This window comes from Onychomys torridus, chromosome 23 (assembly GCF_903995425.1).
Source record: "Onychomys torridus chromosome 23, mOncTor1.1, whole genome shotgun sequence".
Lineage (NCBI taxonomy): Eukaryota > Metazoa > Chordata > Mammalia > Rodentia > Cricetidae > Onychomys > Onychomys torridus.
Window position 1 is genome coordinate 51609885 of NC_050465.1, and position 17564 is coordinate 51627448.

Genomic DNA, 17564 nt, shown 5'->3' on the forward strand with positions numbered 1-17564 from the left:
GGAACTTAAACAGGGCAGGAACCTGGAGGCAGGAGCTGACACAGAGACCATGGAGGAGTGCTGATTATTGCCTTATTGACCATGGCTTGCTCGGCCTGCTTTCATATAGAACTGAGGACCATTTGCTCTGGGGTGGCCCCACGCACAATGGGCTAGGTCCTCTCTCATCAATCACTAATTAAGAAAGTGCTATACAGGCTTGGCTACAGCCCAATCGGATGAAGGCATTTTTCTCAGGTGAGGGTCCTTCTTCTCCAATGACTCTAGCTTGTGTCAAATTGACATAAAACTAGCCAGCACACTCAAATGCCCTCCACTTTACTTTTTAGTGTTTCTTACTGATTCTGGAGCTTACTGATTCAGTTAGGCTGGCTAGCCAGTGGTCCTCAGGGATCCTCCCATTTCTGCCTCTCTAGCACTAAGAATATAGGCATGTGCCACCAGGCCCAATTTTTGTTGTGGAGATTCAGACTCAGGACCACCTCATACTTATATGGCAAGCACTTTCCTGACAGGCACCTCCCCAGGTCAAGTTTCTTAAGATATGCATACATCAATTAATGTTTTGCCGATCTAGATTCATTGCAGTGGACATGGAAGAACAGGTTTACATCAGCTCTTGGTGAAATAAATGCTGATTTTTGAAAAATGAATTACTTTGTTTTCTTGCTTGCCATGTGGGGGCTTTCTAGATGTTCTATATACATCTACTTCTAGAAGAAAGTTCAGGAATCTTGTGACAGATAAGGGCTTGGCAAGGGAGGTCGGCCAAATGATTATTAGTGAACACTGGAAGTTTTCTCACTTCAGGAAGCAATCACTCATTGCTCTTGTTCTTCAAGGAGAGTGGTTGAAGAACAGGTAACTAACCTCTAGTGTTTGCCCACCCCTGGTTTGATCAGATAGCACACTGTTGAGTGAAGCCTGTGTCCTTTGCTGTCTTTTTCTAGCTGCTCTTCGATCAGTCCAAGGGTAATTTGAGTGGTAGAGCCACGTTGGATGTTCCTGCCACATGTTCTGATGAGTTAGCACGCTGCTGTTGTCACACAGCTTCTTAAAGGAAGCATCATGCTATCCTGTGGGGAAATAAGCAATGTTTTGATTGCAAATAGACCACTCATGGAGGGGCTGCCCGTGGTTGCACATGTCGCTTAGGCATGCAGCCAGCCTGGGAATGATTGATGGGTACTCTGCTCCCTCCAGGTGCACATTCACTTGTGCTGGGAAAAGAATGAAGGGCACCTTTCGAAGAGGAGGGACTGTGGTAATCAGTTCATCTTTCTTCTGCTCAATGCACACTCATTCTTGAAGGATGTATGAATGCCCATTCTTGTAGCAACTCTTCTAGACCATTACTCTGTATTGCAGGTTCAATTTGTTCATTTCTAGCACTGTTTCACAGTGACAATTATTGACTCTGGTATATCTCCTGATTGCATGCTTCTGTTAACTTGAGAGTGTCTAAGAAGGACCAGAAAGTAAGGTTTCAGTGGGTGATGTTACCAGGGAATACACAAATGCGAAGTTGTCATTCTGGCTTTTGAATTTATGCTTGAAACTCATGGGGATAAAAGCGAGGCTGAGCTTTTCTATCATTGAAGTTTTCCTGATTGGCTGGAAGTAGTCACCCTTGCCAGTTTGACTTGATTTAATTATGTTGGATTTGTTTGGTCCCATGCTAAGTTCTCTTCTTTGTCTTTTCTGTGATAATCTTTAGAGAAGATTATCTCAGCTACACATTGCCAGGTAGCACGAAGGCCACACTGGCACTCAGGAGAGTGTGCTGTCCCTTTGGTCTCCTCTGCCTCCTCTGTTTTTTTTTTTTTTTTTCTTCTGACTTTATTGGAACATTGAACTCCTTTTGCATCATTTGAGCTTCATACTCAGCATCTGGCTGTGCTTTTTGTGCATGGGAATTTGGCTAGATCTCTGGATCTATACCATAGCTCACACCCAAACTCTGGCTGTCTTTCACGGACACATCCTCTAAATATTCTTTTTTTTTTTCTCTTAAGGATACTCAAGAGTTTGTGGTTGCTTTTGGTGTAGACAGTGAACTCTGAACCTCCAAGAAACACTCTCTGGATCTTATGTGGTGAGCTCTTGTGGTGGCTTCCCTGCTGTATTGCTCTGAAGGCATGTTGAATGAGCCTGTAGTGCTCTCTGGCTGTACTTTGAGAAACAAAGCATGAGATCCTTTCTCTAAGTGTCTGGGATGTCTTTAAATCTGGGAAAGCAAATGGGTTCACAGCAGTCATTATCTGCCCACATTAGCATGCTGTAATACACTCAACCTCTTAAACAGAGACTTAGTTCCTACTGCTCCTCCCCACAAAGATTTTAAGCAGTTTTTAATATTGGACTCCTTTTTATTCTTGCTTCAAGTTTTGTTCTAAAAAATACCTTACTGAGTCACTGGAGTTCTGGCCAATTGGAATTTACAAACTCATTTTCTTATACTACTACCTGAACGTCTTGCTTTCTATACTTTTATCTTAGTTACTGGCTTTAAAGTGTCAGATTTTAATACCAAAGCTGTGACATGACAACGTGGCTCTCTGCTGCATTTACTCTGTTCAGGAAGTAAGTATTGCTGCTGTTTCATTTAGTGGGGAGGGTAGGAAACATGACACTCACTGAGTCTGAAATACATTTGCTACTATTTCAAAAATAGCATCCAGCTATAAAGCAGTCATTTTTTTTTTTAAACTACATACACTTCAGTAAAAAGAGTTGACTCTTTCCCCCTTTTCATTCTCTCCCTCTCTCTCTCTCTCTCCCCTCCCCCCAGGAGATCTGATGTAACTGAGTAAAATTAACCAAACGCATCTTGAATATATCCCATGACTGACAAGTTCCCGCACAAGGGCTTTATGTGCACACAGTCTTTGAAATCTGCACATAACTTCCAAGTTTGAAAGAAATTCATTATTTAGTACTAAGAATCTCAATTAAAAAATATCTATCTGTGTAGTCTGTTTTGGTACAAGTTCAATGGATTAACAACCCAAAATGGGCCAGTAGGTCCCCAAAGACTGCTGGAACCCAGTTGTGGGTATCTTTTGTCATAGTGCTTTTGTAGCAAATAAATTAATTTGCTGAATAGATCTTGTATCCAACAGGCGAGAAATAAGAGTAAAAGAAAGAACACAGAAACAAATGACTGCCTGGGAACCTTGACTGAGTTCTGGATTGCTTTGTATACTAAAGCTAAATAGCATGACACAAATGAACGCAGGGAAAAAAAAAAGCATTCAGCAGGCGAGGTCTTTGCTTCATCATTTCATGATAGAAATGATGACTGTTGAAAGGCTGACAGATTTAAATAAGATTGGTGAACACACCAGAAACCCAGAAGCCTCCAATGTTCACCATTCTCACCAATGATACCAGAAGCATTTCGATGGGAATTTCTTCAGCTTTTGACCTTTGAAATGCTGATAAGCTGCCAAGGTGTATTATCTATTATCTAAAGGTGAATTATCAGTTTTGGATTTTTATTTCCTCAAGTCACCAAAAGGTTCAATTGTAGCACATTGCTAAGGGGTTAATTTTCAAACCAATGAGTGGTAAGAAGGGCTAGTATTAAGAGAGGGGAAAAAAAAAGCAATTATAACTGGTAAAAATCTTTATGTGTGAATGATTTTCTTTTACATTTCCTATGTATTCTGGAGGAATGGCAGTTTCCTAGTTCAGTCTGGCTGGAGTCATAGGTAAAGGCCGGTGAGCCTCTTGTAAAAGGAGCTGTCATGTTCCACCAATGCTGTCTGCCACACACAAATAACACAAATAACACCTGCCAAAGCAGCACTCTGAAGTCCTGAGTGTTGACACATCCCAATGCTCTCTAGGTGTTACAGCATCATGTTCAATTGCAGTCTTAAGCAAATATGATACCTTCATTCAAAAGTGCATGTCCATGTCACCAATCTGTGGTAAGCTGCCCCACTTCCCTAAACAATGTGGCATTTTATGTAGGAATTATTAATCAGCTGTGATTATTTTAGAATCAGAAGTGGTGTGATTCATCAGCTCCTGTTTCCAGAGGATGTGCTTATGCTGAGTCTGGCCTTGCATGGAGACTAAAGTAATCCACTGGCCTACCAAACACCTGCTGTTTCTTCTTCCATGCTGCTCCCCAGAACTACTCAGCTCGTCTGGCTGAAATAACAACACATATCTATCTATCTATCTATCTATCTATCTATCTATCTATCTATCTATCTATCTATCATATACCTATCCATCTATCAATGTATGTATCAATCCTCCATCCATCCATCCATCATCATGTATGTATGTATCTATGATGTACTTATATATCTATTCTATCATCTATCTATCATTTATCTATCTATCTATCTATCTATCTACCTACCTACCTACCTACCTACCTACCTGTATCTCCTTGTTGTATAGAGCAGGCACAATTTTAAAATGTAAATGAATAAATAACCTACTTACATGGCTTTTTTTTTGACTCTGAGCAATGTTGTTCTCATTCATTAGCTTTCATCCATCAGTCATTTTTCTTTGTTTGTGCCAGGACTTAAAACAGGAATAAAGATCATGTAATCATATAATAAAATTAGTTTTGCAATTAGTGAGGTGACTTTTTTTAGGTTACTTTCTTGTTCTAATAGATCATTCACATTTCAAAAGACATTTGAATTTTGTAAGAACGTATATTTAATAATTAAGCTTTCTCTTCATTTCTTTCCATTTTATGCATAAATTCACAATAACATCATTTCAACATATTCTGTTCTGTATGTTGCAGATTACATAGTAGAACTCATACAGAATGTGGTTGCAATTGCTCTTTATGGGAAATCAAAACTCTTGTTTTGAGACAGGGTTACTATGGAGTACAAGCTAGACTCAAATTCATGATCCTCTTGATTTAACTTCCCAAGTGCTGGGATGACAGGTGTGTACCACTGTTCTTCTTGGTATATTAGGAAAAATATAACTCTACAATAGCAAAACTTACTAACTCATTAAAGTGAGGCACATTTCTGCATTTAATTTTAATAATTGACTCCCAATTCTTTTATTTTTTTTAATGGAAGTTATCTTATTTATCATAACCACTTTGTGTTAATATTCTTGAGACTGACATTGGTCCCTATTTAACTATTACCCTATAATTATAAGTCAATGGGAACCACTGGGATTTTAGTGCAATGCTATGGCACTATTTTTCAACAGCATCCAAATACTTCCCCATGTTTACCTATAATTCTGTAATAAAACGTATTTAAATAAAGTACAAAATATTACTAATATCACCATATTCTTGGCTATCATATTTATCATCATTTATTTTATCTGATTTTAGTCTCATGAGCAGTACATTGCTACATTCTCCATGTGGAATAATTAAATTGTCAGAGCTAAGTTAAAAAATAAATCTTCCCATGAAACAATAATTCTTCCAAGTACAAAGGAAAACATCATGAGTATCTTTAGCACATCTTTTTATATTTTTTCCTAGTCATTCACGGATAAAATTATAAAATGTGGGCATGTATCTGCATGCTTTACTAATGTTATACCATGCACATTACTCTGTATAATTGCTTTTAAAAAAAAAAAAACAACTAATCAGTGTGCCTTAGAGATTGTTCCTTCAAGTTCCATCATAATAAATAGGGAAACCTTGAGAAGACAACTTAACTGAGTCTCTGCTTCAGTTCCTTCATAAGTATGTGTAATGGGAATATCAATAGCGTCCACCTTGTCATATTATTGAAGCATGATACTAGTTAATGTCTACGAAACCCTCAGAACAGAGCGACCATACAGTAGTATTATGCCAGTGTTTAAGTCTGCTCTGATTTTGTGATATGCTGCAGAACATTTCAGTGTGATTCTAGTATTTTTTTTTTTTTTCATAGAAACATCTCTATTGATTACTTTGAAGCAAGGCTTGGAATTCCCTGCAGGTGACTCAAATGAGCAATAAAGTTGTAGATTCTTAAATAATTAATCTGGTCTATTTCATCGACTAGAAATACATCTTTCATTTAACGTGCTAAATTCTCTTCTACACTGTAGTGCTGTGGTCCAAGAACTCCGCTTACGTAATTGGGTCCTCAATTCCTCTTCATGACTGTCCCTTAGCTCATGCCCTTGGCAGGTAGAGAAGGGAAAGGCGCTGGGGACCAGTGGTGTCTGCTGGACCATCCATGATTTCTACAAAGGGATGTGCTGTCAGGGACTCTGTATTGGTCCTCAGTGTGTTGTTTGCTGTTCAGTCTGTTCTTTGGCAGTGATACTGGATTCTGGTTGGGCCATGTGTTGCTTATTTGAAGTGATCTGCCTCCAGGAATCTTTTTATCTGAATTCCAGGCCTCTCCATTCCTCTTACTCTTTCTGAACCTCTGTAGTGTGACACTGAGGACTTGGATAATCCTGGGAGCCTCATTTGTTTCTTGGCCCTGAGATGCCATGAGCATCAATCTCCACAACTGATCGTCTGTGGCCATGGTTAACTTCATCCTTTACTTCTCTGAAGAGTGGTCCTTGTTTGCAGGCTGGGTTTAGGAGTGTAAATAAAGGAACTGATCTGACACTGTGTTTCCATTCTTCATTTCCCTTCACTGCCTAGAAGTGGTGAATTCGGGCCATACTTCATTCATGCCATATCTCCTTCTAACCTCGACTTGGAGACTTTGCAATGGAAACAGGAAGTAATTAACTAGCCTTTTAGTGATATGCAAGACTGCTAAATAATTTCAATCATCTAGGCTGGGTCAAGAGAAATTAACAACATTTAAGGTATAGAAAGTTCTTTCTCCATGGGCATGTCTGATTGTTTAGAACTATTACCTTCTGGCTGAAACACCATTGTTAAAACTAGAAGGGAAACACAAACTGTTTTAGTCTTGTTTTTCAATGATAACAATCCTAAAGTAGCTCAAATAAATGAGTGTGCGAATGGACAAGGCCAGCAAGACTAGTTTCAAAACAGAAAAGAACATTAAGATGTTTAAATGTTATTTGCATGGATTCATTGCTGGCACAATGTATATATATTCATATTGCATCTACATTTATAATTTTGTGCACACATTTTTTTGTATCTCTTTAAGTTACATATTGAGAAGTATGATTACTATAGGATATGTATATTTGATATTTTACTGTATAATGACAAATAATGACACCAGATCATTTTTTAAATTTCATTTTATTTTGTAATGTGTGTGTGTGTTACACATGTGGAGGTCAAAGGGCAGCTGTGGGGGGTTTCTGGTCTCTCTTTCCATCAAGTGGGTCCCAGGATCAAATTAGGGTTTTCAGGCTTGGTGACAGGAACTTTGACCCACTGAACCAGCTCACCAGCTGTGCTAGACCACTTTGATACTCTACTTCTAAAAGAGTATTGCTTGCTAATGTTAGACATTTCATATAATGCGTGATCCATATCTGTGATCATTATATTCCCATTTTACATATGAACAAACAGAGGTTTGAAGAGTTAGAGCAACTTGCTGTAGGGTGACTAGTTTGGGTGGCTTTTCAAACCAAGCCTAAGAATTATACTAATTCTTCTTCGTATAGGAAACACATTGTCACTTTGAGCAAATTCTCAGAACCTCGACTGTTACTGTTTCCCTCACAACTTAATAATCTAAGATAAAAGTAGAAGATGATATTGTAAATCATGTCCTCCAGGAGCTCGGTTTAAATAGCTGTTTAGTGGTCAAGGGCAGGTTGTTGGCCGAATGTCCTTTTGGCCCACAGCCCTCAGCCCGCAGGGAAAAGGCACAAAACTCAGTTGAATAGGGTGTGAGGTGAGTTCAGCACAGTGAGAGGGACAGTGAGACCTCAGGCGTTGCCCTGAAACTGGAATTGTCAGGGGTGTACTCTGTCCAGAGGCACCCATGTTGTTTGAAGTCAGCCTCACGCACTACTACAGGCATTTTTTTTTTTAAAAATTGAGACTGACATAAGCCAATTCTTCAGATCAGAAGAAGAGAGAAACTCTTTGAACTGAGTTGTGATAGTTAAAAATCTCTCCTTTTGGGTCTGTCGCCTGGCCTATCAAGTTCCTCCAGGAGTAAATTGTCGGCTAATGAAATGCACCTACTGTAGCCTGGAGTGTGTCCTATCTGCAGGGCTGGTTCCAGCCCGAGGCACACAGATCTCTGGCTGCTCTTTTCTATCTATAAGTTAGAGCCGTGGCCTCTGCAGGCAGAACACCCTGTTCAGCAGCTGCAGCTCGTTATCGGCTTTATCCAGAATAACAAAAAGAACAAACACGTTTTGCAAGGGTTCTCCCCGCCCCCACCCCCATGCAGAGAAGTAGGAATGAGGCAATCAGCGAAATGCTGATTGATCAGTGTGCTGATTTAGAGAAGTCCAAGGCCACATTAGTACTGTTAACCCTGTAAAATGAAAAAACACAAAGTTTTTGCTTAGAACTTTATTTAAGCTAATATTTCTGTCAAGTTCAATTTTGTCCGAAGGGGAAAAAAATGAAAAAAAAAAAAACTTTTGCTTTGTTTATTATAGTTTACTCATATGGATTGCCTTGGAATATCATGTTAGTTTTTACAAAGAGAGTTCATAGCATTTGGCCATTGTTGGTTGACCAGAGAGAGGTGGAACTGTGTGAAATGAACTGCACAATGAGAAGAGATTGTCAATGGACCAGCTTAATCATGTCCCACCAACTCCCCCTGGCGCACCCCGACATCTTTACCAGAAACTGAGCCGTCTCTAAAATCCAAATATCTTTATTCTCTCATCCCTGGCTCTATTTTTTTGAACTCTTGTATTCACTGCATGGAGTCTTCAGATCTGCCTAAATAGTTCTTTGAGCATATTTTTGTGTGTTGGAAGAAGGTTATGGGTGTGTGTGTGTGTGTGTGTGTGTGTGTGTGTGTGTGTGTGTGTGTGTTGTATATACAGACATGTGGAAGCCAGACGCTGAGTGTCTTTTTCCATTGGCTTCCACTTTACTTTTTATGATAGAGTCTCTCATTGATTTTGTAGGTCCCCTATATGCTCTAGATCATCGATATGGCAAGACGGGGGCACTCAGCAAGTGTTAGGGAGCCTCCTGTCTATGACTTTCCAGTGCTGAAAATTTAGGTGAGAACCACTATTTTTTTTTTTTTTTTTTTTTTTTTTTGATGCAGGGCTTCTTTGTGTAGCCCTGACTGTCCTAGAACTAGCTCTGTAGACCAGGCTGCCCTTGAACTTAGAGATCTGTCTGCCTCTGCCTCTCTAGTGCTGGGATTATAGGCATGTGCCACTAGCGTCTGGCTGCTATTTTTTACATTTATTTTTATTTTTATTTTTAATGTGGGTGATGGGGATCCAAACCCTGGTCCTCATGTTTGGATGGCAAGTGCTTGGTTGACTGAGACATCTTACCTTTGAGCAATCTTCTCGTTTATCTTAGAATTTAAGGTCTATTGTGGTTACTCTTTTCCTCCTATTTCTCACCCTATTTGTTCTGTCCAGCCAGGCAATGCTATTCCCAGTTACTCACGGGTGAGGAATATGACATCTGCTGGGCTGCACACATGTCTTAGAAAATATCTGATGACAATCATGTTTATGGATATTCTGATGTCACTGTCACTATCTCAGATGAAAATCTGATGCTATTGAGGCTTGCTGTCATTCTGTAAGGAGCACAGGAACCTACTTTTCTAAGGAGTTTTCTTTCTTTTTTTTTTTTTTAACTGTTTGAGAATTTCATGTATGCATATAAAATGTTTTGATCTAGTCTCTCCCTGTTCCCTTCCTTCCAATTCCTCCTCTATTTTTTCCGTCACGATTCCCTCCCATTGTCTTTTTTTTTTTTTTTTTTTTTTTTTACTTACTGAGTTTGCTTAAGTGTTGCCAGTGTATGCCTGAGTACAGAGTCATCTACTGGTCATAGGTAGCTATCAGGGGCCACATTCTTCAAAAGAGTTTTCTTAAATCTTGCAACATTCAATGGAAAACTATATCATTCAAAAGTGGAAGCCATAAGGTAGCCATGCTCTCTTCTTTACACTACTGAATTTATCACTTCCAGCAAGGAGCAGTCGTCTATGCCCCCTACCCTCCAGTTATAACTAATGGACATACACCCCTCTTATCAGAAGTAGTCACTTTCCCCCCTGCTCTTCATATTTCCTGATCATTTTCCCTGCCTTGTTCGCCATCTTTCTGTCCCACCAAACAGTGCCTGGAAGGAGCCATCAACTTTTAGTTCAACCCCTTCACACATGATTTTCCTTCTAGTTGCAATGACTTCTTTTCCACAGTACCCACTTAATTAATATATACCACCCCATTTCATCTGCCACTAGCCACTCAGATAAAATTTGTTTCCACTACTATTGTCTGTAAAAACACCCCAATTTTCCTTGCAGTGTTTATAATCAAATATAATGTGGGGTGTGGCTGATTACTAAACTCTCTTATCACACTAAAGTCCTGTGTAATGCTGTTTTCTATTTCTGTAACAAAATATCAGAGGTAGTTTATAAAATAATCATTTTCCTAATGACTCAGGAGGTTCAAGAGTATGGCATCGATGTGGATGCTGTTGAGGTAGACATCACAGTGGGCATAAAAAGAAAGGGCCATTTCGTGAATAAAGCTTCAGGGGTGTGGGGAGGGCCTAGCACCAGCCTTCTAAGCTTAACCTCTCATAGGTTAAGCTAAAATTGCAACATTGTAGACCAAGTTTCTAAACTATGAAACATGGAGAGATACACTTGAATCATATAATGTTCTGCTTCTGGCCTCCCATGCTTGTGATCTTACATAGCAAAATTCATTTTTTTTTTAAATCTCCACTATCCATAGTCGTCAAAGTCTTACCAATCTGCACATCATTCAAAGGTACAAGTTTAGTGTCCCATCTGAGGTTCAAGGAAAACTATTTTACCACAAATCCTTGTAAAATGCAAAACCAAGTTATATACTTCCAAGAGGAAATAATGCAATGGGAACAGAAATGTCTGTTCCGAAAAGGGGGACATGGACAAAGAGAAAGGAGTAAGTAAAATCGCCTCAGAAGTAAGACTGAAACCCAGCAGAGCAGACAGTAAATCCTTAAGTCTGGAATTGAGAACACTGTGATGAAGAGTGGGTCCCCAGAGCCCTGGGAAGCCCCGTCGCTGTGGCTATGCAGGCTGCAGAATGTTCCATGACTGGAGCCTATAGTAGATTGCTGATGGTTCCCTTATTCTAGGGTCCCCATGGTCATGGCTCCACTATGCATGATCCCACTTCGGACCCTCTGCAGGAGCTTTGACCCCATGGTAAGCTTCCACCTGCCCATTTGGACTTCCTTTTGAAGTTAAAATGCAAGCTGGCATGCCCTTATGACACTTGCCCTTTTAACCTGAAAACTCAGCACTATATGGATGCCACCATGGTCTGTCACTTTACCAGTGCCTGGACCTATTGGAACTATGGATATGTGGAACATTTTGTTGAAAACCCATGAGGTGTATCTTGAGGTAGCTCTGGACTGTGAGCCTACGGAGGGTGCTTCCAGGCCATTTCCAGAAACAATTGTGCCCTGGGTCTAGGATTAGAGTGGAACTTTGAAGATTTTGGAGATGCGCTTGAGACATTTTCCAGTTGTGCTGAAGGGAAGCTAATGACCCCAATTTTTTTTTCTGGGATAATTTCTTTAGCAAACAGGTTGCTAAGCCAACCATGGTTTTATTTTCCAGAACATGCCATTTTCTCTTTCCCTGGTCAGGCTGTGAGTACTTCAGAGGTTTCTTCTCTGTTTTCTCTTGCTCCTGGGATTCATTACCAGTCTAACTAAACATGGTCAATAATACCAGTGCTGACATCCAAGTGCTTTGTTGCCAATTCTGTTGGACAAAGTGATCTATGGCTTTTAAGCTTGGCTTTCTACAGAGTCTTTGGGCATGGTTACAATGCAGCTAAGTTATTCTTCAGTGGGGCTAATAAGGCTAGCCTCTTCCTCAGTTTTCAATTGGATCATCTTTTCTATGATCTGAGCTCTGTCACACGTTTCCATCTTCCAAGTCTTCCACCCAGAATCTTTGTATTGCTTTTTCTAGTCCTCTTTTCTAGACTCTTCCAATTTCTGTCCATCTCATTGCTCCATAGCCAATTCCAGATTTTTCAGGTATTTTAACAGTGATGACCTTACTTCTCAGTACCCATTGTCTATATAACTTGATTTTCTGTTACTGTAACAAAATACCCAAGATTGAATACTTTATTACAAAAGAAGTTTATTTGGCGCATAGTTTTAGAGATTGATGGACATGGTACTGGCATTGGCTCTGGTGATATTCTCACAGTGGTTTGTATTATGGAGGGATCCAGAGTGGAGCCGAGGTGGGGCTAGGAAGCACCTTTCCTCAGTGTCACTTGTTAAAGACCTCACAGCTTCCCAACATTACCTTACCAGGGACAAGCTTACAGCATATGAACCTTTAGGGGATATACTCGAGCCATGTCTGATCTCAGCACTCCAATTCACTTATACTTGTTAATACCCATGAAGTGGGAGGTGGGAGAGCATGCCAATGTGTTTCTCCTTTGTATAATGGGATATCTAGTATACAGTAAAGGCTACTCAACTTTCTGGTTGAAATGGATGGATGGATGAGTAGAAGATGAGAATGAATGAGTTAGACAGGATTCAAGAAAATAAGGATTCAAAATGATGTATCTTCACTGATTATTCCTTAACAAGTCTGAGGGAGTTCAATATAGGTTGTACCAGGTGAGGTTTTATCAAATTAGTTTTTCTTGGGGTGGAGACACAGCTTAATGGTAAAGCACTGATCTAGCATGTGAGATATGCTACATTCGATCCTTAGCAACTCAAACAATTGTTGTTTCTTTGGTGTTTTCTCTCAGGATCACAGAAAATGATAGGCATTATCTCAGCAGCTAATGTATCTCTGCCATTTTGTGTCATTGATTTGTTCAGATTCTAGAAAAGCTAGGCTCTGTGCTGATGAATTGACTTGGCTGAGAGTAGAATGGAGTCATGAGAGAGCCAGGGGTAGGGCTAACCTCTACTTTTTGACCAGCATAATATGCTTGCTTACTTACTAGTAGTCAAAAAAGCATTGTGGGACTGACTTTATATTAAATTTGTGATACTGGCAGCTCCCTTCTGAAATGTGTGACTGTAACATTCCTTCTCTGCACACCTGGATCTGGTGAGATTGCCTCATGCCTCTTTCTCCACGATCATCGCTCCTTCTCAGTTTTCTTATGAGAAGGTGATAAATACCAAGGTTAAAGAACTCAACCACTGTAAGGGAATGAATTCCTAGGAAAGCTCAGGTTTAGGATGTACTATTGACTTGTGTAAGTACATGGTCATGCTTTTAACCCCCATTTTAAACATTTAATATTAAAACATTTAGTATTAAAAGCGCCTAACTCTACTGATCCCCTAGATTTAATAATATCAAATGGAGATTAATGGAAACTAGGAAGGCTTGCTTCCTGTAGGGGAAACATTTATGCATATTTTACTTAATTAAATATCATTTGTACATGTAAATGTTACTTAAAACATTTTAAGGCCATAAAAATGTTAATATTCAACTCTATCTAATTAGAATTCTTATATTAGTATAAGAACATACATATTCCTTTAGGTAAAAATTTTTTATCATGTTTAAGATAAAGTTGCAAGTTGGAAAATATTTCTGCTGGTTAAATCATTCTGAGGCATACTTAATGTGCAGACCAATAGTTGTCATTTAATAGTGACATTCTGTAAGACATTTGTGAGCATTTTTGCTAAGGGAATATGCTAATTTTGGATTTTTTTCTTTATTGGATAAGTGTTGGGCACATTCCCTCCTGTAGTAATTGTAAGTCAGGTGATCCGACAAGGCCTCTGATCCTATTGGCACCTACAATATGGCTTGTCTCCTGGACTTTGAAGCCATTTCTTTTCTCCAGATGAGATAAGGAAAGGTGTTTCATCTTAGGTCTGGAAGAAACACGGGAGCCAAGTATCCAGGTAGTGGAGTAGTTATTTTCCCAGACATACCTCAGAGTTTCCAAGCCTGAAGAAAAAGATTAATACGCTTTTAAAAAGGACTGTCCTAACTTGGGCCTGGACATGGCAGTCTTGTTTCCAGCCATCTTGAGTCTAAGCTTTAACAGTCAAAAATTTGCATGCTTTGACTTTGATGTGGCCCATCTTTTCTTAGCTGCTCACATTCAAGATTTGGAAAAGAAGGAACAGTGGTGAGCTGAGTACTTCATTAGATTCTGATGAGGAGTTCTTGAGAAATTTGATTATTCCTGAGCTTACAAATCCTTATAACTTTCATATAGCTTTGGTATGAACCTTCATATTTCTCTATGTCTTTTGGTAATTATATTGTGGTGTATTTGTGGGATGGGATAAGTGCTGAAGATTTTTTTTTTTCATGAGTATTTGGGGTTTCATTTAAAGATTTGATGCTTTTTAAATGTTTTGACTCATGTGTTTCTAGCAATGAATATTAATCTAAATTCATACTGATACATACTTATCCTGGACTTATGTTTCATATACTTTTAGAAAATGTCCATTTTTAATTACTCATATAAGATTTCATTTTATACATTGTCTTTTAGTCCTGCATATGCTGAAAGTTTAATTTGCTCAGTGTTGATAACCAGATTTTTCAGCCACATTTGTCTGCTTACAAAATCTGGTGCTTTTTATTTTCTGAGAAGCTGTGGGATCTGAGGAGCTTCCTAGGGTGTGGGTCAACTCCTTTGGGATGTGGGGGGGCTTTTGATTTTGTGAAATGTACAGACATGTGCTCATACTTCATTGTCGCAGGGCCGCTGGAGAGGAATATTGATTTGGTCTGTTGTCCTTGGGTCTTGGGGGTCTTGAGCTTCTTAGGTTTGCAGTTCCCTTTTTCTTTCTTTATTGTTCAGTTGACACCAGAGATGATGTGTCTGTTTCTAAGAATAAACTCTAAAGGCTCTTTGAGTGTGAGCTTTTTCAGGGGCAAGCCTGTCTTCCATTCTTATTTTTATTCTCAGAATTTTTAGCACCACTCTTGGCCTGTAAAAAACTTTTAGTTAACACTGAAGGAAGGAGGGATTAAGGATTACCCCTCATGGTTCATAAGAAGTGATACATGCTACGATTTCCTATTTGTTGATGCTAAACCGAGGCAGGAAAAAGATTAATTTAGGATCACACAAACAAAATCTGGAAGGAATCAGACCAAAGCTTTGGAAAACTGAACATCTTGCATTTCTTAGTCTTGCCCTGTCGTTAAAAAACAACATGGAGACATTTATTAATTTTATTCAGGATAGTAGTGTTAGGATAGGACATAATGTTATAATGTAGTGACTGATATACACATGATGTTCATGAAGAACATATCTCAGAAAAAATAAAAGAGCACGATTTTGTAGGAATTTGAAAGTTTGATAGAATACAGGCAAACAGAGAAAGTCCACTATCATTTAGCTTCAGATTTCCTCATAGGGCAAAGCATTGCATTCATTTATGTTGGCTAAGGGAGTCCTGGTCTGCTTTATTTGTCTTTCCTCTGTCAATTCCGTTATGTACCGGGAAAACTTTAGTAAACACAAGTTGGATGGTTTTTGACACAGTGAGTGTCAAGCCACGGCGAAGACTGAGTTATGTCTTTTATATGTGTTATTTAATAATCATGTGCTTTTCCTTGGATTTTCTTTCTTTCTTCTACTTGGTCTACAGTGTCCTAAATATTTTCTCTGGTGAAATTTGTGCGGCAAAAAGAGAAAAATATCATCCGGGATCTTGAGACCTAGGACAGATTGGAGTCCAGCCAGCTGCCCTAGTGAGGCAGGTGAAAGGATTCACAGAAATGGACCCTCCCCTGACCCAGTCTCTGCCAGCAACCTGACCTAACAGTCATGCTCAAGAGCCATTTTGACTTGTCACCATCCCTGCCCACACCTAGACTATAAGCCCAAATTCTACTTACAAACTCTAAGGGCTGAAAGGTAACCACTGAAACAAAGTAACGATGCTAAACAAATAGATTTGCCACTTTTTATTATGTTATATAAGCAATTAGTTCAATGCAATCATTATTTAGGAGCGGGCTTCCTCTTTAAAACATGGACTTTCATGGTACTTATTCAGGCCTCATAGTTAATTAGCTACAAGTGCAATTTGTATAGGTAGACAATTTAGAACTTAATTTTGAGACAATCTAAGTGTTTATTTCCATCTTTGCAATTCTTGTTTCTCAGGTCACTACAGCATTTTTGATTTTCTGTTATTAAGACAAGTTGTGCTGTATCTTTGCAGTAAGTAACTGCTTTGTGTGTTGAAAAGGAAACTAAAATGGAAACCTAACAAACAACAAAGCTTTTATGTTGTGCTCAAAGAACAATGGAAATGTTTTGATTCACTTGTGAATAAAAATTATAGTCCTGAAAAGTGCCTGGGCAAAGGCATGGAGTTTTCATTATGACTCAAGTTTTCTAGCCTTGTCCCCTAAAGAGTAAAAGAAGAAAACAATGAAGTGTTAACAAATGATTTAATTTAAAGTATGTTTGTCTGTTACTTAAAGCTTTGCCTATGGATCAGTCTGTCCACAGGGTGTACAGTTGTATGTACATTTGAGATTTGGAGTTAAGTTGGATCCATTTCTGAGAGATTCCTCAGTTTCTGTGAGAGTAACAATGCTTCATACTGCACCTTTGCATTCTTATATTACAAGCCTGTTTCCCCAAAGTCCTCCATCTATCTTTGATTTAAATTTATATGGATTGTAATAAGAGAAATGCTACCGAGTAAATCAATTACAAATGAATTGGTTAGACAATAGTAGAAAACCAGACATGGCAAGTGACTTTTTGAGTCAGACATTTAATTTTTCAAGAATGAATTTACCATTGTTAGTATAAGTCTTACTCACATTTGAAAAACTTTTCTCTTTCCAAGCAACATTAATGAACCATCTAGACTAACACAGTACTAGTTAGTCTTTTGATCATGCCATCTCTCCCACTCTTTAAAACTTGTCTAATTATTCTTTTTGTTGAACTTTTAGAACTACTGTTCAACCTCAGCATCTCATTACAGTCAATTAAATTTATTTTTCTTTTTTGAGACAGGGTTTACCGAGGCACAGCTGGCCATAAACTTCCTATGTAGCAGAGACTGGCCTTGAACTCCTGGCCTTTCCATCTCCCAAGTGTTAGGATTTACAGGCACATTCCCAAATGCCCAGCTAGTTAGTTAACTTTTAAACATAACAGTTTGAAATCTTTTCGTAGTTTTTAACTTTAAAAAATGATTCCTTTGCTTTTGCAGATTCTGAAGTTTCTGAGAACACCCTTTATTCCCTAATCCAGAATCAATTGATGGAAATACATATTTTCTTCTTTCTGAGCTGTAAATGATCTTAATGAAGGCAAGCACAGGTTATGGATGAATGACATCAAGTAAACAACACCACAGTAAAACACTTAATTCTCCAACATTCAGCCACATCAGTAATTTTGATTCAAGGAGGATGTTGACTAATTTCTATCAGTTAATAGAATTCAAAGATCAGCATGATGGTTTCTCTTTC